This window comes from Bradysia coprophila, unplaced genomic scaffold (assembly GCF_014529535.1).
Source record: "Bradysia coprophila strain Holo2 unplaced genomic scaffold, BU_Bcop_v1 contig_216, whole genome shotgun sequence".
Classification (NCBI taxonomy): domain Eukaryota; kingdom Metazoa; phylum Arthropoda; class Insecta; order Diptera; family Sciaridae; genus Bradysia; species Bradysia coprophila.
The window spans coordinates 1-11339 of record NW_023503478.1 but is presented as its reverse complement, the minus strand read 5'-3'; the positions used below and the strand labels follow the sequence as shown (position 1 = coordinate 11339).

The 11339-nt window shown below is 34.9% G+C and overlaps 1 pseudogene; it reads left to right on the top strand.

Annotated features, from left to right (window-relative positions):
* The first annotated feature begins 7534 nt into the window (after nucleotides 1-7534).
* On the top strand, nucleotides 7535-10086 carry LOC119075496 (annotated as a pseudogene).
* Nucleotides 10087-11339: the final 1253 nt, after the last annotated feature.

Sequence of the window (11339 nt, the reverse complement as noted above, 5' to 3'; positions counted from 1 at the left end):
TAGGTAGGAGTGTTTTTTAGGTTGGAGAGATGGGAAAAAGTCGAGTTCGGACCTAGGTTAGGACTGAGGCCGTACCTCGGACCTAATGATTTTATCATTGGTTTCGGTAGTGCTTTTGATGCTGATTCAGGAAATGTGGGTCAAAATTTTTTTTTATGCGTCGCTTGGCCGCTAGGTGGCTTCAAAGTCGGAATTTTTGAAAGTTAAAATAGCTGTCATTTCGCGTAAAATCAATGGATTGGCGTGATAGTTGCGTCTAAAGGATTTTCGAGGTCGGCGCTTCCGATAAAATACATTTGGGAGCGGTCAGAAGCTTGTGAGCGGCCACAAATAGCAAAAAACTGCTTTTTCTGACAGTTTTTCTCAATTTTCTCTAAAATTTGTCGATGGATTTTTTTGATATGCACATCAATCGATAGCCACTGTAAATACCTATCGATTGATGTGCATATCAAAAAAATCGTCGGAAGCGTTTTCGAGAAAAGTCGAAAAATGTGCCAAAACATAGCAACAACTTTGACGTTGCTACGGCGACAAGCTGGCGTCCTAGAATTTTGGTCTCTTCAGAGAAAATGTTCACAAAAGAAAGTTGAGGGGGGTCCTTGAACAAAATTTTTATGTCCGAGGTCAGTAGATCGATTTGAGATTTTAAGTCACTCGATGTCCCAAGAGTCTCAATGTGCGGCACCAAAATTTCATTTTACAGTAGATGTCTTTATGTCGCTTGGATTTTGTATACAACAATATCATCATAACGCATCGATTCTTAGACAAAAATCTATTTCCCAAAGTTTGGACCATCAATAATCTGATCTAATCTAATGTAAACAGTTGATGCTGGATCATTTTCCTAAAAGAATTCGAAAATTTGGATGTGCCTGTTTCGATGCATATTTATGAATTAAATTACCTGCGAAAAGATAAGGCCTATCGATTCCACAACATTTCGTCATCAAACACTAAATATTTTAAATTTTTTATTAAAATATTCGAGTTTTGATTTCAACTCTTACGAAATTCCATCAATACAACGAACCATTTTGTAAACATCAACAATATTTCGCTTATTCAATACGTCAAAATGGCAGTACTGAACGTACTAGATCAATAGGTGTAAAAAATCGTTCATTTTTGTGAGCGCTTAAATTTGAAAAAGTTCATACTTCACATGCAACGGGATACTGACTGATTGTTGTACTATTTTGCCATTCAATATGTTTAAGTTGAGATACACAAAATTAACATTGCAAATTTTTAAGTCTATGTAAAAAAAATCAAATTTTTACGGTAATTTGCTGTACATCGATGACGTGGGATCGCTGTGACGATTGTAAATTGTTTGACACCATCTATTTTACTACATTTTCAATAATTTTAAAGTGAAATATTTGCTTCGGTTCAACTGAATTCATCCTTTTACAAATTGTTATAGGAAAGCAGTTTTACCTTTAAAAATCTGGAACGAATAGATGGTTTCGTGGATTGACCTAAATTTTAAATAATCTTTTGCGACGTCCGAACGGATCTTAATTAAATGGCCACGTTACCCCGTTACATGGCGCACAGTGTTCCAAAACGTTACTGCCACATTCATAAATCTATTTTTGACATCAGTACGTCACTTTGCGACCCCTTTATGTCCGGAATTACCCTACAGTAACAGTAGACTTTCGAAAAACCAAGAAAAAATTTTGTTGGTTTTTTGGGTTTTGGAGCCCATTTTCCCCGTGAGGGGTTTGTAAATTTTCCATGTTAAATATAAAAATCCTAAGGACGTTGCAACTTGCATTGAGACACCTCAAGCATACTCCTTATGGTATTTTCTATGTTCCCCTGCCTCTCGCCTTCACTTACTACTGCAGAAATGTTAGAGACAACGATTTTATTTCATGAGGCTTTTTTGAATTTTTTTGGTTATTGATGAAAATGTGGAATAAGAGATCTGTTTTACAGCGATTGGTGAGCAGGTAGGTTCGGGAACATAGAAAATACCATAAGGAGTATGCTTGAGGTGTTTAAATGCAAGTTGCAACGTCCTTAGGATTTTTATATTTAACATGGAAAATTTACAAACCCCTCACGGGGAAAATGGGCTCCAAAACCCAAAAAACCTACAAAAATTTTTCTTGGTTTTTCGAAAGTCTACTGTTACTGTAGGGTAATTCCGGACATAAAGGGGTCGCAAAGTGACGTACTGATGTCAAAAATAGATTTATGAATGTGGCAGTAACGTTTTGGAACACTGTGGGCGAATGAATCGCATAGGTTATAAATGTAAAACTTCTTGAACCAATTTTTCAAAGATTCAGAATTTTCAGTCAATTTTTGAAATTAAGAATCATTTTCAATGTCGATAAATTTGGTTTCCATGGATTGTCTTGTATCAAGAAAAAGGGAACGTTCTGTCGTCATGTCAGCTTGAATGATTTAATTTTGAGGGCCTTGTCATTGGCTGGTTTCCCATCGATTTTAGAGCCGCCAGGATTAATCCGTAGTGATGGCAGACATCCAGATGGCATGACTTTAACACCTTGGATGAACGGAAAAAGTCTTGTATGGGATGCCACTTGCGTAGACACGGTGGCCAGCAGCTACTTACATTTAACATCAAACAAAGCTGGCGCAGCAGCAAATCAAGCATGTGTGAGAAAAGGAAAATTGTACGAGGAAATTTACACAAAGAACAATTTTTTGGCATTCGCTGTAGAAACTTTTGGATCATTCAGTGATGAAGCAAAATTATTCGTGAACCGATTAGGACCAATTTTAAATTCAAAGTCAGGAAATAAATACGCGAAAACTTTTTTTATTAATAAAATTAGTTTGGCGATTCAAAGAGGAAATGTAGCTGCAATTTTAGGAACGATACCTCCAACAGCAAAGATGCAAGAGATTTTTTATTTAAATGATTAGATTGTATAAAAATCCGATTTCACCGATTGTAAAAATTTTATCAGAAAATAAATAAAATTAGATTTTCAATGTTCATGATGTAAAAAGTCGTTAATGGTTAGTACTCTAAATTATGGAGCGGTTATCCAAAGAAAGAAACGCGGGGGACACACTACATCTAATGATAATTATTGCTTATTTCAATACAAATAATTCACCTACCGAGATGATTAGCGTTGCCGTGATGATGGAGTGAATTTAATTTTTATGTAAAATCACCAAAGGTCCTACACAAAAAAAATTATAAGTATGGAAGGATTAATTTCAACAGATTATGCAGACTGTAGTTTTTGCACTGGGTCAGTAATGCAAGACTGTCTGCATAAAAAATTTTCACAAACGATTTATCTATCTCATGAAGAAAAACTAGGATGATGGTTAAGCAGCTTTAGCTGCTTAGGATGTCACTCCTTTTGAGTTTACTACTGTGTTTGGACCATCAGCAACGAATGAGATATATAAGAGACTAGTCAACCCCTCTTATTACACAAGCGCCGTTTTTAGCTTTTGCCCTGTAAAAGGCGTTTGCGTGGTTCTAAAAATCTGAAACTTCACAGGATGACTCTAAATAGGCGTTAGAATCGATTTTTGATAGTAGGGCCCTACCTTAGGTCCGGCCCTCGACACGGACCTAACGATTTTTTCGTTGATTTTGGTAGTATTCAATGCGCTGAACACGATAGTGGTGAAGAAAAAAAAAATTTATGTCGTTTTGCCTGTCAAAATGGCCGCCGAAGTGCAAAATTTTGCACTTTTCAATTGCGTATTACGGGCTGTGGTTGATCGATTTCTGCGCGGTTTGTGCCTACTAAGGGGTAATCGAGGGTGTAGATTCTGAAAATCAAGTTTTTACGGCACCTCACGGTGGAAGAAGTGCCGCAAAATGCGAAAAAACCTGTTTTTTTGGGTACAAAAAATCGTTTTTTTCGTATCCCATTCAACATTTTCCACTTTATTGAAAACGGCTATTATTAATGAAAAGTACTCTAAAAGACCTTTCAAATGAGCCCCATATCAAGAAAATCCTTGGTGCCGTTTCCGAGCAATTGAGGTTTAAATGTCGAAACAGAGGCCCAACTTTGATCTCAGTACGTCCACAAGATGGCGTCTAAGGCTATAGGTTACTTCGGCAATTTTTTTCTAAATATAAAGTTGAGATAGGTCACAGAACAAACGGATTCAAATCGAAGTCACTGGACCGAGATATGAAAAGATTTGTAAACGAAAATTTTGTGACATTCTTCAGTATATGGCGCACTGCTTCTTAAATGAAAAAATTTTCGTTGTACAAATTTAGATATTGCAACGAAAGAAGTTCCAGCACTTTAGGGCGCACTAATAATTAGAGTGTGAGCGCCACAGCAGTGATTGGGGCAAAACATCCAATATCCGAAGCCTCTGCCTGGAGCGATTATGTGGTCTTAGGGTCATATTTTGCTAAAAGATTTCCACAATAAATTATTTGTTTTACATCTTTTAATGAATTGAATTACCTGAAATCTGATAGAGCCTATCGATTGCACAACATTTTGCCATAAATCACAACACTTTTTGTTGCATTCTTTCATTTTTCATTCCAAAGCGACATTTTATTATTATTTTTACAAACAACAAGAAAATGTTTTTCGTTTTAAGACGTCAAACGGCAGTGCTAAAGGTACTAGATCAAACTGTGTCATCGTTTGTACGCTTTTGTAGGCGCGAAAATTTAAACAAAAACCAATGCTCGAGATAAATGTACTTGCTTCAATTTTGAGCGTATTTTTGTTAGCGCAAAAATATTCGAAAGGTGTAATAATAACATATTATCGCGTGTGATCGTTCTAAATTTAGTAATGTGCGTTACAGTCTGTCTTTGCAAATTAAATGTATTAGCAGTCGGCAGTTTAAAACTCATCAACTATTCGGTTGCAAAAGTGCGTTGCGGGTGGGTCTAAATAATTTTTGTATTATGTTGATTGCACAAACTCGAGCAAAATTATAATTTTTTTGACTTACACATAGAAACAAGTCTGACATTATTGAATATAAAATAGCGCCAGTTAGCAAATGTACAGGTGAACTTATGCACGCCATAAGTCCGCTGAAAATTCAAAACTTTAAGTGGCAACTACAATTCAAACGCAGCGTCGTATATGAATGATTCACGATATTTTCATATCAGAGTGCGTTGAAATTTATTTTTCAATTCATTTGTTCATCCACTGATTCACCCGAAATCAGCGTTAGGTGGAGTCGGGCGCAAACGAAATGTTGGTCAAATTAATTAATAATTAAGAAATTGTTGTGCAATTTAATTCGGCCGTAATAGATCGACCTGACAAGATTTGTCCTTTTAAAAAATTTAGCAGAAGCACTCATAGAACAAACTCACCGGATTTGACGTTTTACAGATCGCGAAGGCGTTTATAGATCGATATTACCGTATTTTTCCTTCTACAAAATGTAATGAAGACTCTAAACTCTAATAGATCGATCTCACCAGATTTGGCTTTTAGCGAAATCTCTAATGACTTTTCCTTTTGCAAAATGTAGCGATAACGCTAACAGATCAAGCTCACAGGATTTATCTTTTAACGAAATGAGGCAAAATCGCTAAAATAGATCGACCTCGCCGGATTTGCTATTTTACAAATTTACAAATTTTATGAAATGTAGCGAAGGTACTAATAGAACTACCTCACCGGATTTGCCCTTAAACAAAATGTAACGGGAACGCTAAAATCGCTCAACCTCATTGGATTTGTCCTTTAACAAAATTAAAGCGAAGGCTCTAATAGACCGACCTTACCGGATTTGTTCTTTTACATAATGTAGCGAGAACGCTAATAGCTCGACCTCATTGGCTTCGCCCTTTTATGAAATGTAACGAGAACGCTAAAATAGCCCGACCTCAACGGATTGCCCTTTTACAAAATGTAGCGGGAACGCTAAAATAGATCGACTTCACCGGATTTTCCCTTTTACAAAATGTAGCGGGAACGGTAATACCTCCAGCTCATTGGATTTGTCCTTTAACAAAATGTAGCGGAAACTCTAAAATAGCTCAACCTCACCGGATTTTCCCTTTTACGAAATGTATGCTCAATCTCTATAGGTGAGCAGGAATTTAACAAAAGCGTATACTTCATACATTTTGCTGTACACAATGGGAAAGGGTCTGATAATCATACTTTTTTGCTCGTGCATTTCTTGAATGACCCTTTAGTCTACATGTCTTTAACGAGAAATTCTACGGCAAATTTGACCACAAAATTTAACAAATGTAACAAACGCAATTACTAAATGAAACCTAGAGTGATGGTTAAGGCAGCTATGCTGCCTTCTCGCATTCAGTTGTAGGCATTGGGTGCAGCTAAAATATACTAGTTTTTTACTTAATATATAATCCGAATAGCTAAGCTATTGATCTGTTGATCTGAATATCTTTCTTTTTTTTTTGCTTTATAATAAAGTTTTCGTTTAAATTTGAGAATATTAATGAATATGAGAATGTTAAACCTGTAGAAGAACAATTCGAACTTATGACCCTAACCACCGGGTCATTTATATTGGTCTTTTTTTGTATTGTGATGGATAGGTATGGGTTATAGACACATGCACAGTCACGCAACAAGCTTCAACCCTCAAAATACTGCTACCAATATATATTAGATAGTTGTGTACCTCTATATTTTATTAATTCTTTTATAGAACCACCTACAGTATACCAAAATCAACTGGCATCTATATTATCGATCAGTAATTTTAGTAATTTTGGCAGTAAATTGTCACTCACACAAAGAAAGTGCAATGCTTATTCTGATAACAACAGCCATCAAATATTTTCTATGTTAATGCTAGACGCAGTGCTATCGTGGGTGATGATTTGATATTTTATAAGTAAATTTATATCAATAAAATCCTCTGTCAACAGAAGAAACATCATTAATAAATGCTTCGAAAAAACATTAAAAATAGAAAATCGTGTCATCCCAAAATTCTCAGAAAACTAAACATGTCAGTGTAAATCCAGAATCCGGGAAAGTCGTTAAGGCCAGGTTATGACCTTATCTAAAATCGATGAAAAACCTGTAAAGAAAATCTTCTTAAAACCATAGAAAATAATTGAAAAACGTTTATCAACGAAAGTTAAAAATATTCGCCCCGTAAAACGTAAACGTCTACTGCCAAATATTATATTTTCAAATTTTACTGTCGACGAATCAAATTTGCTGCTGCAATTTTAAATTTATTGTCGAAATAATTTGTTGCCAAATCAAATTGACGATTAGAAAACTAAAAAGAGAAACCAAATACATATAAAAAATAAACCCGTTCTTGAATACACGCACACTTTATGTTACCATTAGCATGGTAATTTTCCGAGTTTTCAAACGTGAGAATTACCTACACAATTGATTTTTATAGATGACTTAAGAATAGTAAGAGAACACACCAGAAATTTGAACATATAGATGTCACCGAAACTTGAAATCTTTAACATTTAGTCACAGTTTTAAAGTTATGGGTTACGATGTAAGCATGACTTGCATTAATATTTTATCAGATATATGTCTTCAAATGGTATTGTGTTTATGTTTTGCGCAATAGTATTACATTTGGATACAACCTCAGTTATTAACAAGCCACTGAATGGTCTTGAATGGTCAGTCATAAATTTTAAGTGGAACTGTGAACGACAATTTGTGAATAACAAAAGAGGAGACCGCAGGAACAAATCACTTCACTTTATTGAAACAATTTTTGATATAAAATATTCAAATAGTCATTTGGCTGCAGTTGAAATAAAATTGTTGTAAAATATGTCGGAAGGTGAAACTGATGTAGGAGCTTGGATTGGAGGCACAATCGGTGTTATTATTGGATTGATTTTGTTGGGATGGCTGATAAGGTTTGTATACATACTTCTTAAGCACTATAAGTTATCGCATTCGGTTTCGAGATTAACAAAGTACTGATGCACTTATATGTCTACGTTTACCTACCGTGTAAGGTGTATTGTGTTCGATATCTATGTCTTTGAAATCTTTGATATCTGTTTGATATATTTATTTTTGAGATTTGTAAAACCTGAACTACATAAACACGGTAGACATAATATGTAATAGCACCGCTCGCTCTCGGTCCTCCTGGTCTGCAACTACCATTGGGATTTGTATTTATCAGTTTCAGTGGTACATGTTCCTCGAATTCATTCTTAATTGATTTTGATGAATTTGACCGGTTCCACTGACGCAATTAATTTAATGATATGTTTGATAGCATATGTTCTGTAATGTATATCATCCAGCCCCGAACCCTTCGTCGGCTTTTAAGATAGATTATTACTTGTATTGTTCAGTTTTTTCTTTTGCATTTAAAAAAAAGACCAATATTGTTTCCTTGCTATCCGTGCGATTAGTCACCAAATATACATTACTTTGATATTAAAACATAGAGCTACATATTAACTTTCGGTTGGAAAATTAATTATATTTAATAGAGTCGTTACATAATCATATAGAAAATTGCATCAGCGGCCTTTCTAAATAAGATGTAACTTCTTTGGTAAAATTAAATTTATTCACCGACAGAATTAAGCTATGATATGAGTCACACATTATACTATACACATTATACACCATACATTTATTAGAAAAGAGCATCATCCTTGAACCAAGTTGTGTTTCATCCTTGAACTTAGTCACACTGCTCAATATCGTTAATGAGTGGGTATCGGTACTCATTTTAATAAGGCATTGGACAAGTAAATTATTTACATTAAGTTTAAAACATCCAGCAAAATAATTGCTCCAATCATGAAGTGTATTAAATTAAAGGGCTTGATTAAATATTAATTTATAATTATTGATGTTACACCTTTTGATATCTGCATTTATAAATATGTAGATTCGATGTCGACGATCACGTGACAGTTCGAGTTGTCGAACTCATTGACTCATGCCGATCGATTTTGCCTCGATGTTATATGCTACTGGTACATGGAAATATATGTCGAAATTTTAAATAGAAATTTGTTTTTAAATTAATTTTTCCTCAGCAAGGAGCACAATATGTAAAAACTACAATTTTAAATTGCAGGCGTATATCTCAAGGAAAGCAATTTACAAAAGATGTGCGGGCAGAAAACAAAGTAGTAATTGTGACAGGATCTAACGCTGGGATTGGTAAGGAAACCGTTTTAGATCTTGCCTCACGTGGAGCCACAGTGTACATGGCTTGCCGAGACATGCAAAAATGTGATGAAGCTAGATTGCACATAATTGAAAAGACGGGAAACAGTAAAGTCTACGCAAGGAAATTAGATTTGGGATCGTTGGAGTCCAGTCAGAAATTTTGTGAAAGAGTAAGTGCTAAAAAATCCAAAATCTTTATTCAATTTGTTTATCTTTGGAAATTCAATCATCGCATAGGTTTCTTGAAGAGGAGTCACGACTTGATATATTAATAAACAATGCGGGCGTTATGAATTTACCGAGGTGGGAAACTAAAGACGGATTTGAAATGCAACTTGGAGTTAATCACATGGGACATTTCCTTCTTACCAACTTATTACTGGATACACTGAAAGCATCAGCTCCGAGTCGCATAGTCGTTGTAGCAAGTGACGTTCACAAATATGGTGTCATCAGAAAAGACGATTTAAACAGCGAGAAATCGTACAACAAATACAAAGCATATTTTCAAAGTAAATTAGCAAACGTTCTGTTCGTAAAGGAGCTGTCAAAACGCTTAGAAGGAACGGGAGTAACTGTTAACAGTCTACATCCCGGTGTTGTACAAACTGAACTTATGCGACACCAGTCGATAGTCGGTAAACTAATGATTCCGTTTCGGATATTCCAAAAAAATCCAAAGTCAGGAGCACAGACTCAATTGACGGTTGCATTAGATCCCGATTTGGAGAAGGTGTCAGGAAAATATTTCGATAATTGTAAAATCAAAGAAGAGGGCAGTGCAGCTAAAGACGATGAAATGGCAAAATGGTTGTGGAACACAAGTGTTGAATGGACTAAAAGTGATCAAAGATTTTAAAGTGATTCCAAAATAAGTTTTAGCCTTTAAGTTCGTTTTGTTCGTTCCATTCATTCCACGTGTTATTCACCACAATAAAAGTAGGTATAAACTCTATCTGTCTCTCCACATTTCTTCCACTTATCGTAGCACAATGGCTCGCATTACGTTTCTTTTGTTGGCAACATATGGAACGTTGTGGAACAAATACAAATGTGGGACGTGAAACACTTAAAAAGTTTAATTGCAATTTATTCTGAATGTTGTATTGCTTCTGAATTTGCATGAAGACTGTAAGATGATATGAGAAATTGAGAACTTAAAAATAAAATTTTTGTTTTATGTGATTTGGTTCGTAGAACGCTTGCTTCATAAGCAAGTGGTCCATGGTTCAGATCTCGTTGGGTGCATGAAACAAAAATTTTATTTCCAAGTTCTCAATTTCTCATATCATCTTTACAGTCTCCATGCATAAAAGTTTAATTGCAATGATTGTTAATTATTAGTTCTTTTATATTGTCATTTTACTTTTAACTTTGGAAATTATAACAAAATCTTACTGCACCCAATGCGAATAGCAACAGTATTATGAAGAGACTATTCACATATTTATACTCTTTTTTGTCAATAAAATAGAAAACATTGTTACCACAAAAATGTATTTATATCTGACAGTTTGTTCACCTTAAGAAAACACAATTTTAGATCAACTAAACTTTTAATAGTTATTTGTGTATCTGTTTTGGACGTTTGATTTTAGGCAATTTCGCGAGTTGTAGCCCGAACGAAGTGAGTGTAAGGGGTCGAAAATCCGAGAAAAATCTCGAAACTCCCTCATTTTCGGCCCCGACACATGAAAAAGTCATTGATGTTCCCATTCAATTAAGTGATTCTCAGTTTATAATATTTTGGCGCCAAATTTGAATTCTCTAAGGCGTTTTCAAATTTGACGCCAAAATATCATAGACTGGGAAAATCGATGGCTTTTACAATTTTGATAAAGCTAAAATTGTGTTTATGGAACTCAGCATCATACTGTTCGAAAACTGTGAACTGAATCTCGGTGCAAAATACTTTGCACTCGATCTCGCTTCCTAGTTTCTTTTTTAGAGAATTTAGCTTAAAAATATCGGTTGCATAACTTGCGTTAATTATATTATCAGATATATTTCGTCAAATGTTGTTTACGTTTTGCGGAATAGTCTCTTGTTTGGATACAACTTCAACGATTAACGAGCTAATTGAATGGTCTAGACTTATCAGAAGAAAGAAGAAGAAAGAAGACAGTTCGAAATATTATTTTGCTATTTTGAAATCTCTCTAAAAAAAACAAAAACAGCAAAATCGGAGAAATTTACTCTATTTATGTA